Consider the following 24,942-nt stretch of genomic DNA (forward strand, 5'->3'; position numbering starts at 1 on the left):
AATCTAAGAGACAGCGTTGCTCTAGAAAACCAGGGAGCAACTTTAGTCAGTCTGGTTCCATGCTGGTCCTGGCAGGAGACAGCAGCGTGTCAGAGCCAGCGTGCAGCAGGTTTTGCCCATGGCAAGGTTTGCTCTGCAGAAGAGCCCCCAGCAGTGCCATGCAGAGCTCTGAGAGCAGAGGATGCACAGGGCTACAAACCCATGGCTTTTCCTGCAAACATCATGGTTCAGCTTCCTCCATGCGGGCCAAGTGCCACTGCTGTCATCCTCCTGTCAGCTCTGCACTGAGAGCTCAGCCTGGCTGAGGGGGAATATCAGGCCTGAAATTTCACAGGTTCTGGCCAGCTTTGGAAAGCTCTTTGCAGACAAGAGTTTCATCTGTTTTACACCACTCAGGAAAGTGAATCCTTCTCATCCCAGACAGCAGCAGGGTGCACTTCACTACCAGATCATATCAGAAGCAGTCTGAAGGAACTTCCAACAAGACCCCTGTATTTCTCACGCCTTTATGGGCAAGGATATTTTTAATCTGTATTTTTTGCAATGTGTCCTAATCCAAAAATTTTTAAGAACTAGATAGCATTTGAAGAATTTCAGAAAGAAAGCCTTCAGACTGAGACAGTGATGTCAAGACTGAAAGAAAGCCTGACCTTCTCTGCCACCTCACCCTGCAGTTGCAGGCAGCTGCCTGCTCCAAGCTGAGCCCACTGCAAACTGCTACAACCCCATTCCAGGTTTTACCCTCAGCCGCTCCTCCTAGCACTTCAAAGGAAAAGTATTTTTGTACAGCCCAGCAAGGAGTGTAAACTGTTCAGCTGCTTCCAAAGCAAGATTATTTAACTCTTAAGTACCCAATATCCCTGCCCTCAGCAAGGGATTGCTGTGTAAAGAAAAAAAAAAATTTACCAGGAGCCTAAATGTTAATTCTGATGTGTTCAGGACTTAACTAACAAGTGACATGCTGATAGTCACATTCCCATTTCCCCTTCCTCTTGTTTTGGAGGTGAGAAAGAGGTCAGAAAAATTAGGACTCATAAAATCAATTTGTGTGTGCCATAGAATCACAGAATGGTTTGGCTTGGAAGGGAATTTAAAGCTCATCTGATTCCAATCCCCTGCCATGCTTGGGACACTTTCCACTAGACCAGGTTGCTCCAAGCCCCATCCAGCCTGGATGGGGCATCCACAGCTTCTCTGGGCAACCTGTGCCAGTGCCTCACCATCCTCAAAGTAAAGAATTTTTTCCTAATATCACACAGATACTTTCCATAACACATTATGAATTTGTTTAAACAGCTAGAAGACATCATTTCTCTTCAGTAATGTCAAGTCAGCTATAACTATCTAAATACCTTCTGAAGTCAGGCCAAAGGATCCCACAAATCCAACAAACTCCAGTAAACTAAATGCTTCCATTGGCCTCCCACCCATTCTCAAAGTAGTGACAAGCTGGAGCACAGGTTTCCTAACAAATGAAACCTCAAATAAGTCTTGGCAGAAAATATGAAAATAGCCTGGCTGTCTTTCTGCTGAGAGACAACTGTAGAGGTAGACACTCAATGTTTTGTTCTTAAAATAAAAATCGGACCAATTTAATTACTTTTGTTCCAAAGTTCCCCATGAAGCTGGAGTTTCCAGACTCTGCAGTTATTTCCCTAGCACTTGGAGCACACAATGAGAGGGCCACTGCCCACCACTCCCCTCCTCTTCCCTGGGGTCCCCATTTTGCTTCAGGCCCAGATGGCTCACAATGGTATACAAACACTTACAACCCACCTTCCACCAACACACAGATCCAGGGAAAGGCACTCATCTTTACATCAACAGAGGATGGGTGAACTTTGATCTCAAACAAGCCACTTCATTTTGTCTGACATAAGCATATATACTCAAGCATATGTACTCATCTATTTCAATTACAGAATCTGCAAAAACCATTGGGATTTACTGTATCCAAGCTTCTTTTTGCTTGGTTATTAAACAACAGAGGTTGCCTATTAATTAAAAACAATACTCTTGCTTATAGTGAGGCTGTCCATGCCATTTTTCTAATCATGCTTTTATTCTATACTTTATTTTTTATATCACATCTTGTCTGACTTGTATTTGTACAAGGCTACACTCAAACTTCAGCTGTATCTTCTTTACTAAGGCACATCTGTATTTAAAGCTCTCAAAACCTGGTAGATGTGCTGCCAAAACCTTAATCCAGATTACAACACAGGGTAAGGTATTGCTGCATTTTTAGTTTGGACATTTTAGTTCTGAATTTTTATTTTTCTCACACACACCTAGCTGTTTTTTCAAATAACTGCACCTCTGTTACCCACACAGAGAATGAAAGCTCAGATAGATTCAACTCCTCATTGCTTTGTCAAATGTTATCCTGTATCTGCAGAGTGGAGAAGGGGTTCCTTTGGAGAGTGCTGCAGGTATATCAAGGTAAGTCCCTTCCTCTGAAGGATAAAATAAACAGTGTTTGCTGCAGCACTGCCACCCCCATTATGACAGTTCTGGTAATAAGGATGTGGGATTTGCCACAGTAAATAACTTCCCACATTGCCTTCTGTCTGGTGCCATTAAAATTTCTCTTTTTTTCTCCCTTCTTTTCAGCAGTCTCACTTATTTCGAGGTGGTCCCAAAGCTCAGAGAGCAGGACAGGATTACCAATAGCAAAGTCAGGGGTGCACATGTGGAAAACACAAGCAATAAAACTTGCTTTGGGGGGTGTGTGTGTGATACACACTTTGGGTGTGCAAGGCAATGAGGTACAGCCAAGTGCTTTTGCCTCAGACCTGATTTTGCTGAATAGAGGAACAGTCTTGAGTTTTTCTCCTAAAACTGCTAGGAATCTTTAACCTCCAGCACATGAAATACCTCTTCCAACCTCTCTGTGGTTTCAGAACTATGGTTTCAAAGTTAAGAACAGTCAGAACTGAAGAGAAGCTGTAAAATTATGATTTACTCTGAGCATTTAATGTAATAAAGTTGTTAATTTCATGAGCATAGTTTTCTACAGGACCTGTCTCAGTACACAAGCTGGAGAAACGGAGTAAGGGTTAAAGAATTAGAGAGGTTACAACCTATAAGAACTTCTTATTTGAATGCAGGTTGAAAAGTTACCTGTTAAATGATTCTGTGCAAACCTAAAACTGGCTAAAAAGCATCCCCAATATATATGATTTATATGGCTGCCTGAACAGCTCCTTCACTGAACATCTCTACAAAACATGGGTAAGAAACTCGCACCAGAATATGCAGAAACAACAGCCAGTTCTACATTATTCAGGTTTCTGAATTCCCATTCAAAATATTCAATGTTCTAGGTGCTGCATTACTTTACTTCTACTGGCTAATATTTGCAACAGCTGCATCACTCACTCAGAGCAGAGCCTGAGGAGTCAGCACAAACTCTACACACAGGAGACCCAAAATTTCAATTGTTTTTTCCAAAGACAATGGAAACAACTTGGGCAAATCTCAACAGCAGCCTTCCCAGACAGATAAACCAGAGAGAACTCAGCTGAGCTGTACCATGAAAACACAGCTGTGGCTGTTTGCAAAACTTTGGTGCTGCAATTGACAGCGACCAGGGCAAGCGTGTGCCAGGAATTTCGATGTCACGCAGCAGTGCCTGTGCCTGAATGCCCAACACACTGCTCAAGGCCAATTGCCATGCCCAGTCCTTCCCAGTGCTGAACTGGAACACTGAACAGAATCCAAAATATTTGATAATAGATCACTATTACCTGGAAGAAGTATTAACTTTATATTAACATTTTTGCACAAGTGATTATGTGAGGGGATGTGTCAGGCCTGCAAGAGCCATTAAATCACATTCTAAAAGTTAAAATAATGTTCTAATATTTATTTGAGGGGAAAACAAAGCTCTGCCTTTCTCATTTGCAGTCTAGAGACATCTTCAACCAACGCAGCAGCTTAAAATCCCACACTACAATTTCAGAAGTTTAATTTGGCTTTGGGCAGGCAGGCTGGGGAAAGGTGGCTGGCAAACACTTCTTATCACAAAATGTACTAGAAAATAAAGGTGATGACCAATTTTCAGAATTCTGCTGTATGGACTACAAAAGCAGTATATTACCTACCAGACCAGCACACTGATGCAACTATTCATGCATGACCCATCTTTTGGGCAATATTAGAGCAAAAAAAAAGTAAATCCTGCTGGAACTTTGAGATGTGTCTGAATAGCCAGCTTTTGGATCTGCTTATCTGCATTTTAATTCTCTCTGTCAGATCCCTACTTTTGACCCTAAGAAGGGCACTGAAGTGATTTCCAGAGCACTACTAATTAGCTTTCTTCAAGAAAGGGAAGGTCTCTTGAGATAATAAATACCAACCCTAGTTTCTCTGCCTGCAACCCATCTGTAAGTAATTTCATCATGAAATATCAGAACATGACAGAAATAGTGCCACCTATAAAATTGTCCTGAAGGATAACCAGACTCAGCACCAGTGATTATTTTAACAGACCCTGCAGGGCTGGGTTGGGAATTCCAAGATTCAACAGCACCTTGGCATTTTCCTTCAGTGTCTCTGAGACTTGGTCCAAGGGACCAGAGATAAAACATATTAAAAATAACACTTAAGGAGCATCATATGTAAGAAATTCTCTCTTTTCCTAATTTAATTCTCTTTTACTGCACTTTTGTGGCTAGGTACAACAAAGAGCTTTTATCAAATACCTCCAACTGCAGGACTAAACCAATTACATTTCAAAACAAACCAACGCTTCCTTCTCTACCCTCAAAGATAGATGAGAAGAGAAATTCAGCTACACAAAGACTAACTGAATTACTTAGAGGTTATTATAATTTTTTCCTGTCTTAATTTTTATAGAAGAGTGGGGTTGAAACATTAGGATCATGAACTTTTATTCATTCTCTTGCAAATCATTTTCACCTTGAAGTTCAGAATCAGTTCTGTGTTTCCCTGGTAGTGCCCTGAGAATTCACACAGGAACTAAAAGCAATCAGAAAGTGAGAATTCAAAGGCAAGAAAAAGGCACCAGGAAAGAAATCAGAGAAACCTAATTCTTTTTCCTCCCTTGCTCACCCACCCATATTTAACATCAGCCACTGCTTGTCCATCAGGGTTCCTGTGACCAGCCCCAGAAACAATCTCAGGTGTAACCAGCACCTGAGCCCTTCCAGAAGCTGCTCCCACTCCTCTCCATCCACCTCAGAGAGCAACAATGTGGGCTTGGAAATGCAACCTGTAGGACAGCAGGGGAGAGCTGCTGCTCTGCCAGGATTAGCTGCCAAATTTTAAACACCTTGAATGAAGTTTATTCACCCACTGAATAATCCAGGACCTGCCTCAGTACTAGAAATATGATCCTGAGGTCTTAACATCAGAGATCAATTGTCCACCAGCTAATGAGAGACAGGAACAGGGCAATATCAGAAAATGTAAATATTTTCCTAAAACATTCATGATTTCAAAGCAATCTTTTCTAGCATTTCAGTTAGGCAGCATATGCTCACCTGTTGCAAAGCAGATCATGTGTTTTGTTCTAACCCATTTTGTTCATGCTTCCAATAATTTGTTTCATTCACTGTTAGCAGTCATCCCTCAGCATCTGCAAGGACATTTCACTGACAGATTTCTAAAGGGACAGCAAAAAAACCAAACCAACCCAAAAAGTACCTATAAAGTCCCTGTCAAACAGCACATTCGTAACTGCTTTAAAGATCACTACACAATTATAAATGTACTCTGTATCCTTAAGAATCAAGCTGAAGGAGCACTGAAAATGCCTAAAATTACTCTAAAAAAAGTATTTTTAATGTAAATTGCCTTATCTCTAAATAGATATTGTTGGGGTTTTTTAAATTCTATTCTTCTAGCAGCTGTCTCAGCTTGAAAAGGGAAATAAAACCAACTCCTCCTTCCAGAGGCACAGTCTGTAATGTTAATTCCACATAACACAAACAGCAAAAATCTGCAAATTCACGTAGACATTCTCTTTCAGACTAAGAAATGCTGTTCTCTGCTGAGAAATGGAGCCCTGCAGTTGGGCATGGATATGCCACATTATCCTACTGATACAAAGATTAAATTCCTTTATCATACAGTTCATGAACCATTCCTTAAAGCAGAGCAGCCATAACCACCATGCCTCCAGAGGCAGAGAGAGTGCTAGAGGACATTCTCCAGCTGGGCAGTGTTTACAGTGTGCTGTACCCAGCAACTGCTTTAGGATGGCTTTCTTCTAAGGCTTGTTCAACTTCTCTCTTGTTCTTCTTGTTTGCTGTTCCAAGCTTTTTTTTTTTTTTCTGGCAAGAATGCTGTAAAAAAATTAAAGTTCCCTTCCCCACAACTTGCCCTTGACAGATACTCAGGATTCCTTTTACTTTTCTCTATCTTTCCTACCTGAACTAGTCCTAACCTAGATCAAAATTCTGCTGTCTCAAGAACAAGAACAGATTGCATCAGTTTGTGGATTCTGTTCTAAAGACTGCAGAACCCATTTTATCTGGAATGTTTATAATGACAAGATTTCAACATTCACCAGTACTTGGATAGCACAACTGCTAAATATATATATATATATATATAATTCAGCTTCTTAAGTAGTGCTACCTAGTCTGACAAATATCTTTATCTACAAGGTTATTTGCTAGCAATATCCTTACCACCCAGTATGTTTTATCACTTACACAGGAAGTAAATATTTTCCCAGCTTCACCAATTTGAATTCTAAGACACCAAGTGCAACTTAAGGACGGAAAAGTAATTTGATTTGCAAAAATTCTCACTGCAATTACATTTAACTAGATGTATGCTACTGTCTATTACTTCTTATTAAGACAAAAGCACACTGACAGAGGGAATCACAAAACCATTATTAAGATCAAGTCCAACACCACCATGTTGATCAATAAACCATGCCCTCAAAAGCCACATCCACACATTTCTTGAACAATTCCAGAGACAGTGACACCACCACTTTCACTAGGCAGTCTTTTCCAATGCTTTACAACCCTCTGTGTGAATTTTTTTCCTAATATCTAATCTAAACCTCCCCTAGCACAACTTGTGGTTGTTGGAGAAATCCTGCCCAGAGACAGAAGTATTGAGTATTTCCACACTTGATCATTTTCCTGTCTCACAAGGATATTTCAGGGTATGTAGGGAGAAGGAATTTGTTAACAACAGTTTGGAGGCAGGAACTAAAGAAAAATGAAGTCACTATCACATCCACCCATCCCTAGACACAAGCACTGAATGGCACTCCAGCAGCCATCCAGTTCTTTCTCAAGTTTTGCACATTACAAAGTTCTGTTTACTGGCATATTTCAGAAACTCTCACTCCTTCATTAGTAAGTTACAGGTCTCCATTTCCCTGCTGAATGTCTATAGCAAGAGAAGCCTTACTCTTTGAGCAAACTGCTTATGTCAAATAGAAAGCAAGCCCTTTCCTCCTGTGGTTGATTTCCAGTGCTATTTATCCACCCAGGCAGTGACATTGATTTCACTTGCCGAACTAGAAAAGGCTGTACCAACGGAGAACTGCATCTACAACAGAAACATCTAAACCCACAGACCTTTTCCTCTATAGGCTGTACATTAAAACAAATTATCACCACTGAAAGACAGATTTTTTTATTAAGTGAAACCATTCAAAATAATACACACAAAAATCTGCTGCTTCAATAATGGTGTTCTGAGTTTACCTAGGAGATCATCCTGCAACACCAAGTGTACAGAACTTCACAGCAAACAGGGAGTGCACCAGAGAAGGCTACAGGAATCTGCATGAACCACCAGCATCCACATGGAGAAGTTCCAGGAAAAAATGCCATTGCTTTGCTATCCCAGTTGGCCATGGCAATGTTTCTGTGGGTCAGGACATCAGGAATAAGGGAATCCACATGACAGCCACCACACAGGGCTAAGAGGATACAGCAGGAGGGGAACATGGCAGGGAAGGGGGAAAAGAGAAGCCCAGAGCAGAAGCTGAGGGAACACTTTCTTATGACACACAAGCTGCCTCCTGTGGCACCATCAAGGTAAAGGTGAATCACAACAAGGCCCAGGACACCAAAACCAGAGGTATTTGAAGTGCCCAAACCCCACATCTCTGTTCATTGAAGCACAGAGCCAGCTCTGAGCAGCCTCTGAGCACTGAGGCAAAGAAGCCTGAGATGGGTTAACACTTGAATGAAAGCTCATCCATCAGGTGTCTTTTTTAACACTCCTGCCCAAGGCTGGTCAAAGTTTCATTCAAGTCAAATGATCCAAGGGGCAATTTCCTTCTAAAACTTTTTTCCCTAATTTCTGATCAGCTCCTCTTGAGAGCCAAATCCCAAGTTTTCAATTCCTCTTCACACCACAACCTGCTCCTTCCTTAGGGTCTATGACAAACATTTCTGTGATTCCTGAGGGTGCTCCAGGTCTGAGCCACTGCAGACCCACCTGAGTTTACACAGATAATGGAGAAGGATTCATTGTAACTGGGTTTTGCTCAAATTCTATTTTACTGCATCTATCTCTTTTACATTGTGTCTGTAGCAAGGCTCAAACAAGGAGCTATGATCCAGTTACTGGACTACCCCCAAGCTGCAGGAACTAGAAAAGAAATCAAGTGGTTCCCCCCTTTAAGTAAGTATTTAAGCAATATTTCTGTAATATAAAACCACTCTGATGTCTACAAATCCAAAAGAGACCAAAGAGTAAACAGAGGGAAAGAAATTTTGTTGTGTGAGGAAGAACTTCTGCTCCAGTTAAAAAGAATACATACTGGAGTGATCTGAAGCTGCCTATAAATATTCAAGAACATCAAAGCCAGTCCTGTTAAATTAAAAATGCTGTCACACAGATAGGAACTAGCCTCTAGCACTGCCAGCTTCAACATGTGAGCCTCTGATCTGAGAGGCAGAGGCTCAGCTCTTCAAGAAATTTTATTCAGCATAAGAAGAGGAAAAAAAAGTGAACCAGCAGTTGAGTTTAATAAGGATATTAAATACCTTATGAGCGAGCTAAGTAGAGCTTAACTCTTTCAGGACACTTCAGCCCTTTCCCTGAAAAGGACAGTAGCTTCTTCCTATACAGCTTCCAAGGCTGGGATGTCTCTGGGCTCCAGGCAAGTTCCCATCCAAGCCCCTGAAACAAACACTTAACACAGACTTTGGAAACAGAGATTCTGTTCATACTGCATCCCTCACACACACACACGTGTGCATACATTCTGGCTGGCTATTCCACATCAGGGATCTATGTGTAATACTAAAGCTGTCCAGAAAGATTTCAAATCACCTTCCCATGGTTGTCTGAAGATAACAGGAGTGGTAGACAACAGGAGAGCAGACCACTTCATTTAACTTTTGTTATTTGAGGACATTCAGGTCGGGTGTGAGAAATTTACCCCAATGTGCAGCTACAACTGTGTTATTTCACTGTAGAACAAACTCTGCCAATTCCCAGTATCCAAACCCAAAAAGACTATCCCTGACAGTTCAGAATGGGGGCAGGGCAACTCTGGCAGAGTAGTTTTCTGAAATAAAATAGTGGAAAACCAGAATACTATCATACTTTGGAAGTTCTTTAGCATTAACTAGTCCAGTCCACAAAGTCTTTTCTTCAGATGCAGTTTTGGGATGTAAAAGATAGTATCTTTTAAGGAGGCAGAACACTGCTGGCTACCAGACTGGGGATACCTTGTCTCTGAGCAAAAAGAGGTCTCCAGACCTTGGCTCCTCTTAAATACTGAACTCAGCAGCATCCCTTGGCACTGTTTCAAGAGTTCATTTCTTGCTCCCAGCCCTGCTACACATCATCCAGGATATCTGCCAGCTTGGCATCCAATCCTAAAGTGTTCATCTACTCTTTATTCTCACAGCAGGCAAGACAGCATCTGCTCTAAAAGGTTTCTAAATAAATACAAATCAGGTATGAGAAAGCATGCTGGACCTGTTAAAATACAACACTGGAATGGTGACCAATACCTTTCCCTACTTTATCACACACACCTTTAGAGACTGCTTTAGGAGAAAAAACCCAGCGTGCCTAAGAAAAGGGCAGCAACTGCTACATTGCATTTCCTAACCTCCAAAGCCAGCAAGGACAGGCTAAAAGAACAGGAAACACTAGTGCACACAACTGGCATGCTGTACATAGAATATTGATGTTTTATCTCTGAGACACAGGTTTTATTACTGTTGCTGTTGTTATTAGTGTAAAACTGATCAAGGCTCAATTATGAGTGCCACCACTTATCCAAGTCTATAAAAGTTCAAGGGCAGTCTCTGTGAGGAAAGTAAAATAAAATTTAAAAAAACACACAGCCTGTAAAAAGAAGTTCTTCTCCATGAACCACAGAATTGTGAAATTGACCCACCAGTGTAAAAAGTCCACACAGAATACCTTCTGCATTTCCAGTTCAGGCCTTCAAAGGTGCATTTCTTAATGTGTCATCAAAGCAGACAGTTTAAAAGCTCAAAACTTGCAGTTCCAAAGGTGAACTCAACTGCAAGTTTGGTTTGAGCCTCTTCTGCTTGGGGGAGGAGGGGCAGAGTAGAACGGATAAAGAAGTAGAGAAGAAGGATTTTTCACAGCCACACTTAAACCACTTTTTATTGTGTGTATTTTTTTAAAGCAGGCAAGCATCAAAAGCCTCAAAGTAGGAAAACAGATCTTGGCACAAAGTAGAATCTTTTCTGAATTAAAAGCAATTTTTCAAACACTACAATCAGAAGTATTTGAAAGTTGCTTACCAAGCACACGCAGTAAATTCACAGTAGGAGGCACATACTTGCAACATGCATGCCTGTACAGCTAATTAAACAGTTGTACTCCAACCATGACTGCAGACTCTAAACCATGGCCCTTCCTTCTTCCCAGGCCAGTCACCTCCTCACTGCCTCTTCCATTTGCTTTACTGCTGAAAATTATGCAAAATAATAAAGCAGCTTAAGCTCAAGGAAACCAACAGAAAGCTTAAGCTGGGCATCAGCTTTAGAAAACAACTAAAATCCTCACATTAATGCACCGAGTAACATGTGTCTGGGAAGCCTAGAGAGTCTGCATATATTAAGCTGCATATTTAAGGTTGTACTTGTGTCTGGAACATAACAGGCACCTAATCAACCTTTGTAAACTGGCTCTTCATCTTAAAGCCAAGTGCAACAACAAAAGTCTCTAAGCAGCATGAAAAGGAAATTGAAAAAAATGAATGAAAGCAGTCTGCCACTGTGAAGAGGACACCCTAAGTCACCAGAGGCCTGTTTTCCTGAGCACTGCTGCTCAAGCCTAATGTAAGCACAGCTTCACCAATGGGATAAGTGCAGTCAAGTGCAAATTTTGGGAGTCTCAGTTGGGAATCTGCAAGATCACACTTCCCTGGTCACCTCTGCTTTGTGCCAAGCAGTCAAAAAAATGCAGAAAATATGATTACTTTTTTTTTTTTAACATGAATCTTCTGCTGCTGTTTTAACAACTTCAAACCACACCTTTGTTTAAAAACAATCTGGTTTTCCTTTGCTGGTCTCTGTGAGTGTGAAGGGCCCTCCTTTTAAGCCAGGAAATAAGAAATAAGGCCAAGCATTCAAATTGCATTCATTCTGTTTTTATGTGTAGGCACACGCTCTGGTTTGAACATATTTGAATACTGCAGGGCAGATGCCCAAAACAAGAGATAGTATGTACCAGTTAACACTTAATGCTTCCTAAATTGAGCACTTCCAATGCAGTAAAGTGTATTAATGCAAATACCTGTACCACCTACATAACTGGGTAGAACATACACCAGATTATTGCACTACAGATTACTGCATCCAGATCTTATCTTTCCTTAACCAGTCCAATGCTGGCCTCCTGAAAGCATTCATACTTTGAAAAACCATTTCTGCAAGTTATTTTGGTTCAGAAGGGCCTCACTTTGCAATTCCAAAACAAGAACTAGAAGACTGTAATAAAAAAAGGGAGCCTTTTTAAATACACACTCCACCACAAGATGGTATAAACTGGAAGAAAATTACTATGTATGCTAATCAATGGTTTTATCCAACTACTCAAGACTTTCCTATAAGATCTGCTTGCAGTAGAGCTGCCTCCAAGTCTGCCACACTGAATAATGTCCTGTAGACACTTCACCTGGTGTCATTTCAGACTAAGGCAGCAGCTGTGCTGCCCAGCAAGGGCACCAGAGAGGTGCTCAGGGGGGCTGAGGGCCAGTTCCACCCATGGGGCACGGCTGGCCACAACTGCTGGTAACACCATGAAGTAGGCTGTAATTAGATATAAGCCACTGTAGTCACGTAGATCCAGTCTAAACATAAATAAATATATATAAATGAAAAAAATTCTCCAAATGGATGCATGTTGAACAGTTTTTGAGCACCACTCCTCTATGGGTTTTCCTCCTCCCAACTCTGAAACAAGCAAGAGGAGCACATGGAAAAGGAAGTGGTCAGCATCCTGCCACCAAAGGCAAGGTTTTCAACAGTGCAGAGCTTCAGCAACTGTGAGGAAGTTTAACTAAGCATATAGACACATGCAGAAAAGTTACCTGAACTCCCACAAACTATTTTCCCCACTTGATTCCCCACCTTTACTTGGAAGTATGGAAATTGCACTGGTTGGTCTGAGTATTGAGCCAGTGCTGTGAGCTTTCTGCTTTTATTTACTTGGTTAACCTACTTTATTCCTCTTCCTCTAAATGGGTCACATTAGCATTTTTTGTTCTTTCCACTCTAACTTCTCCATTCTTAAATATCTTTCACTGGATTTTTTACTGTGTCTCCCACCCTTTCTCCAAAGGACTGCCTTAGTCTTGCAACAAGGTTCTGACAGGAGGATTCTGGTATTGCTGCAGCTTTGTGCAAAGATAACAGACACTTGAGCTTCCTCCAGAACCAGTAACTCATCACTGAATTTGGTACCTCATCCTCAGATCAGTCCCCTCCTGGGTCTTCTCACCACCATTCTAAGAGACATCTTAGATATTGCGGTGATGAAGAATTAATAAAAAATAGGCATCTTTATTTACAATATCACAGCTAGAAGGCAATGAGAACAGACAACTCCTTGCAAAATAAGCCAGCAATGATGGGACTGGGCTGGAGCTCAGGGTGTGAGAACAGTGCTCAGTGTCAAGACAAAACAGTACAAGAGGATAAAAACCTAAACAAAACACCTTAACAGGCTGTCTTCAACTACAGTACACAATAGGATAAACCATGATTGAAACTTTAAAAGAAAAAAAAAAGACAGAAGGAGGGATAAAACTGTGAAACAGTTGGACCAGTCTGTCCTGAGATCAAGCCCAAGACAACACCTCTGCTGTGAGCAAGCTGCTGTGCATTACACTCTACAAAGGCTGTCCAGGTATAACAACCATGCAAGCCTCTGCCTAAGTAATCTCTTATTTTGAAAGCAAATTATTCTTCCTTTAAGGACACAATGACAAAGCCAACCTGAAGCCCAGGTAAATGCATTGTGCCTGATGTCCTCAGGATCATTACTGCAAGCCACAGATTCACAGCTAGGTATGGAAACTAACACAAACCCAATCACAGGCATCTTCATATTCTAAGAGGATAACTAGCAAAGAAAACATTCAATAAAACAGTGACTCAAAGCCACAAATAATTCCACTTCCTCATTTTGAAAGGCCTTCAGGCACTCAGCAAGAAGAAACTTAACCTGCATGATCACAAAAGAACAACCAAAAAAACCCGAAAATACTTATTTTTGTCTTCCACTCTCAAAGGACACAAACATTCCCTTGATTCAGCCTCCTCTGATCATGGCTAGACATCTTCTGTATCTGCACAGTTATTTCAAGTCACTCCTTTCAACACCATCAAAACCTGCCAATGCTTCGAGTGAAGTTTGCAACCTTTAGTAACTTTTGCATTTTGAGAAAACAGAGGAAATATTCAAAGCCATTGAAGTAAGGGGTAGGAGGGAGTTGGAAGGAAGGAAGGAACACACAGGCACTGTCTTGCAGTCCAGTTTGAAGCCTCCCCACCTTCTACAAGAGAAAGATGGGCAATAATTTGCTACTAGGAAGTATCGTGCAAGAAGTTGGGAAGTGTCCCACTTCTGTTTTATTCCTGGAGCTTAAAGCACTGAGTTATGCTTGTTCTCCCCAGACTGTTACCTTTTAAGCACAAAAAATATATGCAAGTGGAGATTGTTACATCATCTACACACTGCTCCAGTTCAATGGCTACATAAAGTTCATCATTTCCCTGCTGAGGCTCCCAAGCAGAAACAAACCAACCAAAACACAGACTTCCATTGCACAAGAAAAACCACCCATAAAATCCTCAAATCTCTCCTCCATGCTCTTTCTCTCCAAAATTGTACATATCAGTAATCCACCCATATTACTATATTTAAGGCAGGAATACAAAAAAAGTAAGACTGAGAGAAAACCGACAATGATGAATGCGCATAATTTAAAGTTTTTGACATATCACAGGCATTAAATTTGATCCTCTTTCCCAAGCACCTCACCTGAGCAGTCCAATCACAACCATAACTTTATAAGAAACATGATATTAGATGCTCCACAGCTTAGCTATCAAGCTGAACAAGCAACAGGAACAGGATCTCACCAGTTGCAAGTAGATTAAGATACACAATCTCACTCTGAGCAATAAAGCCATTGCTAGTCAAATCAGTGATTTTTACTGTCCAAGCACAGTCTGTGGCCATGTAACATTGAGTTTGAGACAAGGCTACATCTGAACTTTTGCCCTGAATGGTAGGGGAAGTTTCAACCATAGGGAGTTCTCCAGTGATAATTTGTTTCAAAGCAATATATCATTTTAGAGGTTTCAACAAAGTCTGGTTTTCACAGTCACTCTCTAACCAAACATCTGCAACTTCCAATCTCTTGCCCATATCAATGGCCAGTATACTGCCCCAAGAAACATGGGATATTCCTGTATGCCAGATACCACTAAAATTGTTAGACTTTCCAGCAGTTTAAGGACCAGCTGACACAGCAACATAAGGATGAGTTTGCTGAATACAAACTGTGGCCACATGAAAGAAGGCATATGAACATTTCATCTCTCTGAAGAGTTATTCTGGGGAGACACTTGACCCTAATAAGATTCATTCACAATAACTTGAGAAACAATATAATAGCACACCACTACTGGATAGGAATCTGACCAATAACCAGTTCAGGAGTGGATGTATGACCTATCAAAAGCTGAAAGTGCATTGTTTCTTAAGGTTGGGGTTTTTTTGTTCAGACTTTCAAGACCAATGAGTAATTGATGCTATTAACATAAACAAAAGTAAGCCTTTGTGTAGTCCCAAAACCACAATTCCTTTGATCCATTCTTTAATGTGTGCCTGATTTTCAAGAACTTCTAATATTTCATCTTAAAGAAAAATGCATCTTATTCTTGAAAGAGCTGTGTGCACTGACAAAGGGGCTGGGGCCAAGAAGAGCTTGCTTCCCTGACTGATGTACAACTAGCTGCTGCTGAACAGGTTCTGAGTGGCAACAGCTTCATGAGCCTTTTCTGAACCTCACTGTGAACGTTAAATGATGATCCAGAACAGCAGAGTCAAAATGTTCTACAAAAATACAACCCAGCTGAAAAAAGGAGGCAAAACAATGCTGTGAAAACCTTGATCAGTTTTGGCTCTGATAAACTCTCTTTCAGGATGAGATAGAGGAAGCAAGACACTGACAAGAGATGTTATATGCAATCTAAAACCTCAACAGTGAAAATACAACTGATAGCATTCAGTCTAGCTGCTCTGGAACAGAATCTGCCAGGTTCCCTCCTCTGAAAAAAAGAGCAGCACACACAGCTCATTAAACAAAAATACCCCAAACCTGTCCATGGCATATGCTATCTAGCATGCATCCAGATGAATAAGCAAATCAATTTTTGAGTGATAAATGACTGTAAAAGATTTGCCACATCATGTGACTTTCCCTGTAGTTTTTCCTATTTGGGGTGCTGTCTATTCAGGCATGAAGAGGAAGCAGGCAGGTGATGTTACAAACAGTAAGGCCTGTCAAAGTCTATTTAATACCCTTGTTTCAAGTTGTGCAAATCTGAGTCTTAATGGAACAGGTTATTTTTTCTCCACTCTTACTTACAGTCACCAAGAAAGTATGACCTCAGCCTATGTTCTGTTCTTAATACTAACACCTGACACAAAAGAACCTTTGAAGTCTCCTGCTGGCCTCCAAGACACTATTAAGTCTTAAAATGAAAAAGCACTAAAAGGTTAAAGAAAAGTCCATGTCAGTTCCAGCCCCTACTAGCACCACCTCTTCTAAATGTCATAATTATAACTTAATGGGTCCATCCCTCTTTTCTCTGAAAAATTACCTTACATCAGCAATTTGGCCTCACAACTCTTCTGCTTCCAAGAGAACTTTTATAAGAAATCATCCCAGCTGAAACTGTTTTGAAATATCAAGCATTCATAAGCAATATTCTTTACTTAGAAAAAAAAAAAAAAGTTATTTTGGTAGTAATGTATTTGTGTTTGTAGAGCTTTAACAGTTGTTTCTGTAACCTACTTGCTACCAGTTAGATTCTTGTAAGTTTTGTATGTATATTTACATGTGTATGTATGTGTACATATGCATACATATATGGAACGCAAACAAACCAACCCCACAGCTGTTAAAGAGAAATAAAGATTGCTATTGGCACTTGCTTAACAGTCAAACTTACTAAAACACAATTCAAGTAATTTTTCTCTACTTAGCCAAAGGGGGGAAAAAATAAAGTCAGCAATTACAAGCAACTACAAAGGAATTAGATAAGCACTTCAAGAGTTTCAGTAAGAGTAAAGGGTAGGTGCGTTCAGTCAAAGACAAGAACCATTTCTCTGGTGAGCAAGCCAAGCACAGCTCTGCACGAAGCGTGACGCGGTGGAAGCCGGGCTCCGAGGGACCCCGAGCGCAGCAGCCCCGGCTCCAGCCCCGAGCGCCGCCGGGCGCGGAGCGGCCAACGACCGGCACAGCCCGAGGGCTCAGCACCCCATGACTGCCGCGCCAGCTCCAGCCCGGGCCCCCCCCGCGGCCCGGCCCGGCCCGGCCGCCCCCGGAGCGGAGCAGCTCCGCACGGCTCCGGCCGCGCACCGCCGGCAGCTCCGGGACCGGCAGGGGCCGCCCGGCGCGGCCCCGCCTCCGCCCGCCCGCCGGCCCCGCGCCCAGCGCCCAGCGGAGGGGCGAGCGGAGCGGAGCGGATCCCGTCGCGCGTGTGGGGCGGCCTCGGCTCCGCCCGCTCCCGCCGCCCAGCGGAGCCCGCGCGGCGCGCCCGGCTGTCAAAGCGAGGCGGCCCCGCGAGCTGAGGCCGGCGCTGGGCCTTTGTGCGCGGGCGCGCATCTGTCACCGCGTCCCGGGCCGCGCGGCGCACGTGGGGCGGCGGGCCCGGCCCCGCTTTGTGCCGCAGGTGCCGGGCCCGCGGAGCCATCTTGGGGCAGGCGGCGCCCCCCGGCCGCGCTCACCTGCACGATCTCGCCTTCGGCGCTCAGCGTGGCCCCCGCGCGGGAGAAGCGGCCCTGCAGCCCCGTGGTGTAGGTGGTATAGTCGCCGCTGGGGCTGGACTCGAAGAGCACCACCTCCACGAACGCCGTCTCCTTGCCCAGCGCCGCGCCCGGCGCCGCGGCCAGCAGCACCCCGAGCAGCAGCAGAGGCGGCGGCAGCGGCGGCACGGGCAGCCCCGCGCCGGCCCCGCAGCCCCTCATCGCGCGGCGGGAGGAAGCGGCGCCCCGCCGCCGCGCATCTCTCCCGAGCGGCTCCAGCTCCGGGGCCGGGGTCCCGGGCCGGTCAGCGTCCCATGGCAGCGGCCCTCCCGCCGCGCTGCGCCCCGCTCCTCGCTGCCGCGCTCCCCTTCCCTCGCCCCGGCTCCTCTCCGCCCTGCCAAGCCGCTTCCCTTTCATCTGCTCCACGTGACGGCCACCACGGGGTTATCCCCGCCCTCCGCGCCGCGCTGACCCGCTCGGTCCCTCCCGCCGTGCACACACCGCCCGCAGCCCCGCCGGGCCCGGCCGAGCCCAGCGCTTGCCGTCGCTGCCGGCGGTCCGGCCTGGCTCGGCCCGGCCCCGCGAGGGTCTGAGAACGAGCGGTACTCGGGACGGCCCTGCCGGGATCGCCTCTCCACGCGGCCGGGCCTGCAGGGCCGGGAGGCGAAGGGCAGCCCCGGGACCTGTGGCAACCGCCTGGGCCCGCGTCCGCCGGGGATGCTGCCCGCCAGTGCCGGGGCCGCTGCCCGCTGGTGCCGGGGCTGCCGCGCTGCCCAGCGGGCTGCGGGCCCGTAGCGGCTCGGCCGGGCCGCTTCCCGGCGCTGCCGCGGCCGCCGGCCATGCCCGGTGCGTTAGGCGCGGATCCCGGGCGCGGGGGCACGGCCCGGGTGGACGCGCTCCGGCGGGCGGAGCAGTGCCCTGGCAGCGCGGGTACCACGGGCACCCAGCCCATCCTCCGCAGCCAGCGCTGCGCTGCACGCCGGCCGTGCCAGCTATTCGCAGGTGGCACCCGGCGGGCTCCTCGTTTGTGTCTAGGCTCATCGGAGCCCTGATCCCAGCCCCTGAATCTGAGTTAAGCGAGGCTGGGTTATCTGGGCTCTTTCGCTTGGCTGTGAATGCAAGCCTGCAAAACCTCCATCAATGATGAGGGGAAAATGTGTTGGTAATGATTTTTGTTGCTGTCTCGCACAAGAACTGGATGTCAGCCAATTACACGTTTTTCTATTAAAAGTATGTACAGCTAAGTCATGGAACTCATTAATATGTGGTGTTACACAGCCTAAAAATGTAACTCAGTCACAAGGAGGATTGAGACAAACTGATCCAAGATCCCTTGTTGGCTATGAAACACAGTGTTTGGAAACAAAGCCCAGCCCTAATTCAATGGCAGAAGAAATAATACCATAATCTACAAATGGCCAGCTCTTTTCCTAAATGTACTTTGTTAAAGGTGAAGACAAGGTGGTGTCTTCCTTAGCATGACACAGTGAGCAATGTTAGCCTATCACATCACGGAGGATTTCTTCAGTGGCAAAGGGTCAAGAAGGACCATAACTCTAGGCTCCTACAGTAAACCACAAAGCACCCACTTAAGACTACAGTACAGGGGATCAAAGGCCACAAAACTACTGCATGTTTAGCAAGGGACATCACTGTGGGGCACTATGCAAATTTAGATGTGGTCAACAGGTGCTAATTTTTGATTACAGGTATGTTTCAGTACAATTTCAGAAATGCATGGCATCTAGTGTACTAAATAGAAACATTTTAATCCCTTAGTGCAAACTACCTCTACTTGATTTTCCTTCCCCCATGAAGCAAATGGCTGATGCTCAGCCAACATATGGTCTCCTACATCACAATCAACATAGGAACAGCTTAAACTGTCTGGAAATTACCAATAGAAAAAGATGTGAATGGGGCTCTGCACAGCAAGTGGACAGATCCTATGCCTAAAATAAGAGTTGCTGAAGATCTGATCCATTCCACTTGGACTACAGACACAGCAAAATTGCCTTGGAGCGGCCTCACAGTCAAATACTGAGGAGTGACATGAGGCACTAGGTCTCAGGTCACCAAGTTCCCTCGACTTGGGCAGAAATCCAAACAGGAAGTTACAGGAAGAGAATGGACTGTCTATCATTAAAGCATCGAATATTTCTAATTGGCATCCTGCCCAGTTGGCAGTATAGAGTTCACAATTCAGTTATGCCATAATACTTCAGATATGTTTTCTTTTTTTTCCCCCTGAATGACAAACTGAGGCCCAGGGTCTGAATACAGAAGTCTCAAGCATTTATAACTACAGCTGAGGACAGTGAGAGCTGTGATTTGAGCAAAACTAAATTATGTGCAATGCCAAATGGTCTGAGAAAGCATCCTCTAGGCACTCAGTCTCTTCTTTCAAGTAGCAAGTGACAGACCCAGAGAAAAAAAACTCAGGTTTAATCGGGAGAGGCTTAGACTGGATATTAGGGAACATTTCTGCATGGAAAAAGTTGTCAAGGATTGGATCAGGGGGCCATGGATAGAGGTGGAATCACCATCCCCTTGGAGGATTTTAAAGATGCATGGATGTGGCACGTGGGGACATGGTTTAGTGGCTTAGCAGTGCTGGGGGAATGGTTGGACTCAATTGTCTTACAGATCTTTTCCAATATAAACAATTCTATAATTCTATTTCAAAAGCAGGCAATCAACACTAGAGGATGCTTTTGACACTGAACTTCCTACATCTCATTTCCTTACAAAGAAATGGATATTATAGAACCCTCCTCCCTCTGCTCTTGAGAGAAAACAAAGTTAGCCACATAATACATGCACAACATATGCACAATATATACACAATCACAAAATGAATGTGATGAAGATTATCGAAAAAGCCCAAAACTGTTTCCTCAGAGCAGACCAGCTGTCCATAGGAAGGATAAAAAGCCTGGTCAACTCATTCACCAGTCCAGGTGTTTTCAGGAACTGATAACTCAGACTATTGCCCACATTCCCTATACGTTGCTCTGCAGAGCTTATTTCCTAAGTAAATTATATTGGTGTACCTCTTAATAAGCAATAGGAACAAGTGCTGTCCTTTCCCCAGTAAATTCAGGGACATGTACACGCCTGCCCCTTTTCTCTGAGACAGAATTGCACAGCAGAGAGTTTTCGGGCTGACTTAGAGCTTTGCTCGGACACACCCGGGCGCTTGCGGAGCTCCGGCTCTGAAGGAGCCGCCGCAGCTCCTGGGGCCACGGGGAGGGGCCGGGAGGGGCGGGTGCAGCGCGGCGCGGTCACCAGCAGGTGGCGCCCGAGAGCCGCCGGGGCCGCGGGACGTGCCCGGGGCGGCTGCGGAGCCCGAGCGGGGCCGGAGGGTGCGGCAGCAGCGCAAGGGTTAAAATATCTCCCACAGCCCCGAATCTTCTTCATCTTCATCTAGCATCTGCAGGCAAACCTCACCATTGAACTTTGGACCTGAAAGCCCATCGTAATGGACAACATTTTTACTACAGATGCTTTACTAACAGGCAAATCAGTGAGGATATCAGAGACACCAGCTGCTACCTCTGGGGAGTCAGCAAATCAAAAATGTAGGAGGCAGGAGATGGATGATTTATGGAAGTGATGGTTTTGTCATTATCAGCAATTATTCTAAATTAAAGTAACAAACCAGTGTAGCTTGTCAGCTTAATTAAAGAACAAAAAGAGAAGTTTTTGTCAATGGATATTTGTACTAAGAATGTGTGGGTATTTGTACTAAGCAAAAAATTTCGTGCAAAGTGGCTTTGCCTCTTGCTGTTTAAGGTTTGGAAACACAATTCATCCAAGTAAATCAGCATTGAAGCAATGCAAATTAACCAACTGACTAGCCACAGCAACTCTGATTATAACAATTTTTCATGAACAAAATTTGTAGTTAATATTTGAATAGTTAAGGTTTCCAATGTTTTAAACAATGTGTAGTCTTTCAAATCTGTGGTGACTGGGGAACCCTTCACCTTTCTGTACATGTAGCTGTCTACTGAAGGGAAAAAATGATAATGAATCAGGTCTGTAAAACTGAATTATGTAGATTGTACTGAAAATACCCTTATTTAGATAAATTCAGTCCTTTCTTTTTGCAAACTATTCCCCAATACACAGTACAAGCTCAAATAAGAGTTGCAGGACAATACTGCTATGCTTGATGCTTTCCTTCAGAGCCCTCACCAGGCAGGCACAGCAGATCATGTTACCAAAAGCAGAAAAAACAATTCTAAGAAACAAACTCAGGAAATTATTTCTATATGCTTTTTGGTCATCTAAAATCTCTGGAAGGGGTGGCAGGAACAGAATAGTTTTGGAAAAAATCTGGAGCCATATTTTCCAAGATTCTCAGTACCCATTCTGCAAGAAAGACCCTCAAATGCATCCATAGCAATGTCTTTCTCTGTGCTGCTGTGTTTCTGAGACTGTTCTGTGTCACATCTACTCACTTTCAGTAACAGTTGCACTAATCCCAGACTACTGTTAATTCCATGTGTTCATTAGGTCAATGCTTAGCAGTTTCCTCGTTCATAATATCGAAGAAGTCACCAATGAAATTAAATATAAATTACACACCCTGCATATTTCACATATCTATATACAATCTAGATATTGACACTTCTGTATTTAATTCAACATTGTTATTAGTGTTTCTGGAGTAAATATAGGGTACAAGTTGCTGTTCATGAAGCCCTACTTCAAGCAATAATATAAAATGAACAATATATAAACATCACAGAATAAATTTGCAGCCCATGGTTAAAGTGTATGATGTATCAGCTGCTAATACTAAATACTAATTGCAATATGAAGAACTCTATGCTAAAGCCAAAAAATAGATTTCACTGCTTCTGAGTACCAAAAGCAAAAAACACTCTTCAAATGTTACTGGCTAAAATGAAGGAATTCCTACATTTACAATGGATTGATTCATGTGACAGTGAGTTAAAAAACTATTTACTCTATTTCATCTTAGGTCATCTAATTTATTAAAGACTCACCTAAGTTAAAAGACCTGACTGGCACTTTTAATTAATCACCTTAAAGGACTCATGTTCCACATTCAAGTACTAGTACAGGATCTATTTAATTAGTAGATTAAGGGCTTTAGCTGTCCCTGCCTGTTTACATAAGAGTTATCATTAAAGTCAATGCTAACAGAGCAAATCAGTGAGGATACCAAAGACAAACCACAATAGACTTGTCCCTCTCTGAACACCAGCTTGCTGTGCCCTCTGGGGAGTCAGCAAATCAAAAATGTAGGAGGCAGGAGATGGATAATTCTGACAATATCCCCCACATTTTGGGTCCTGAACCTATGGTGAAACAGAACTGATTCATAACTTGACATTTCCTGATAATTTCCTCTTCTCATACAGGGTCACATGACAGCTGGAGACAGAGTTCTGCATACAAAAGGGTACCCAGATGGAAGAATATAAGGAAATAAATTCAAAATTACAAAACAAGAAAGTTTCCAGGACTCTCAGGGGCTCTGGACTTCTAAAATAATTTCAAAGCCTAGGGAAGTTCTAAGAAATAAGAAAAGGTTTTCCCTTTTAAATGCTGGCAGTACTCCAAAGAAGAGCTGGCTTTTGCCAACAGGAAGCAGCCATCAAGTTTTCCTAAGCATGGTTGTTTACCTCCCTGGGTATTTTCCAAGAAGAGGTTCCAGTTCTGAACCAGGATGTGCAAACAAAAAGACTTACTGGAACAGGAGCTTTTAGGTATGTGATATTTCAAGTTAAGTGTTTTCCTCAGAGAGCTTGCTCAACATGTGAGACACTGGCACAAAACCCAGAACAGCATTGTTGGTTCCCTGGGACAGCACAGCAGCAAGTTCAGTCTCTCCTGTACTGCCCAAGCACATTCTGCAGAACCACCCCAAAAAATGCACTTGCTGCATCATCTCAAGTCAGTGTAGGGCCTTTGCCTTTTTTTCTTTTGCTTGAGACTATCACCTCTAATGTGTCATTGTGCATCAGTGTACACAGGTGAGCACAAGAGCTCCTGTGGCATCTCCCAGAACCCCAAAGTCCTGCATACTCTGCACAGCTCTCTGGTTCACATTTTCCTGCCAGCAGGAGGAGAGAACCCTGCAGGGGAACACTGTGCTTGGGACCAAGCTAGAAAGAGAAAAGCCAAAGAGATGAAGTAGGACTACACATGGGAATAGGTACTACAATCAAACCACAGCAAAGCACCAGGGGTGCCAACAGCTGGACCTTTAAAGGGAAAGGGGAATCCATGCAATGGAAGCAGAATCAATAGAGCAGTAGAGGAATGGTGTGGGAAGGGGATGGGCCAGGCTGCTTGGAAGCAGAGGCCAGAACTACAAAGCAAAGCAATGACAACTACAACCTCCTCTTGACCTGTGGGATTCCTGCAGGGATCATGGCTGCCCACCAAACAGATCACCTGACCTGAGCCCATTTTCCTGGCTAAGTGACCAATGCTGTTTGATTCTCTCAGGGACTGGCAGATGGCATAAACCTTCCCAAGGGCATCCAGTGGCTATGTATAAAGATCTGTTTACATGACTAATGTTTGCAGAGTTTTCCAGTAACTTTTCATTCTTCCAGAACTGGGCACAGGGTTGCCAGCCTTTCTGTGGTGTGGATATCTTGTCTTCTTTTAAATTCCCAAACCATTCCCAGTGGTTTGCTCCAAGCTCTGAATGTGCAAGAGAAATTTCCTTCACTGACTGACAGAAAGAATCAAATCAAGAGATCTTTATCTCAAAATACTGCCATGTCCTTGTAAGCAGATTGATTTTCTCTTTATCAGCAATCCTTGGCAGTGTGAGGGGGATTAGGAAGCTGTTCTCTACAGTGGGACTTCTGCTGTTTAATAAGCATGTCAGTTTTCTGGAAAAATTAGTAAATTGGCAAAAAAATGCCACTGCTACAAAATTATATACATTTGTTAATTTCTGGACTTACCTGAGACCAGTGAATTCTTGAGTTTCAGAGGAGTCTAAAAGTGAAGCAAATTGGAATTACAATGCAAGTGAAATTCAGGGGGAAAAAACCATTATGGAGATGCAAGGAACACTGTGAGCCTTTTATAGAGATTGCTTGATCTCAAGTTGACTTATCACTCAAAATGACAATATATCATTAGTTTTAAGAAAAATCTGCCATCTTGTATTCTGTAACAATAGCAAAAGGAATCACTCACACAAAATGTTAGAAGCTGTGAAACATGAAATGATCTTGTTGCCAAACAATCTGTGATGCAAAGAGGTCACTACAGAAGAAGGCCACAATGGAGGTTCATATTTTCTAAAAATTAAGTCAATCAGTTGCTATACATGCATCTACACCTGGCTTTTGGGCAGTGTGCTCCTCATCTCCCCATTCTTATGAGGTACTGCATTGAAATTTATTGCTGTGGGCAATGGAACTGAACTGTCCAAAGAAGCTCCAAGGTGAACCTCAG

General features: G+C 43.6%; 1 protein-coding gene across 1 annotated transcript in view; it reads right to left on the bottom strand.

Moving 5' to 3' along the window:
- ZNRF3 (zinc and ring finger 3) overlaps nucleotides 1–17,645 on the bottom strand; it is a 66,328-nt gene extending 48,683 nt beyond the window's left edge. The window contains exon 1 of the mRNA XM_066562574.1: nucleotides 17,467–17,645. The gene's annotated coding sequence lies outside the window, so the exon portion shown is untranslated. The remainder of the gene's footprint in view (nucleotides 1–17,466) is intronic.
- Nucleotides 17,646–24,942: the final 7,297 nt, after the last annotated feature.

Source organism: Molothrus aeneus, chromosome 18 (genome assembly GCF_037042795.1).
Source record: "Molothrus aeneus isolate 106 chromosome 18, BPBGC_Maene_1.0, whole genome shotgun sequence".
Classification (NCBI taxonomy): domain Eukaryota; kingdom Metazoa; phylum Chordata; class Aves; order Passeriformes; family Icteridae; genus Molothrus; species Molothrus aeneus.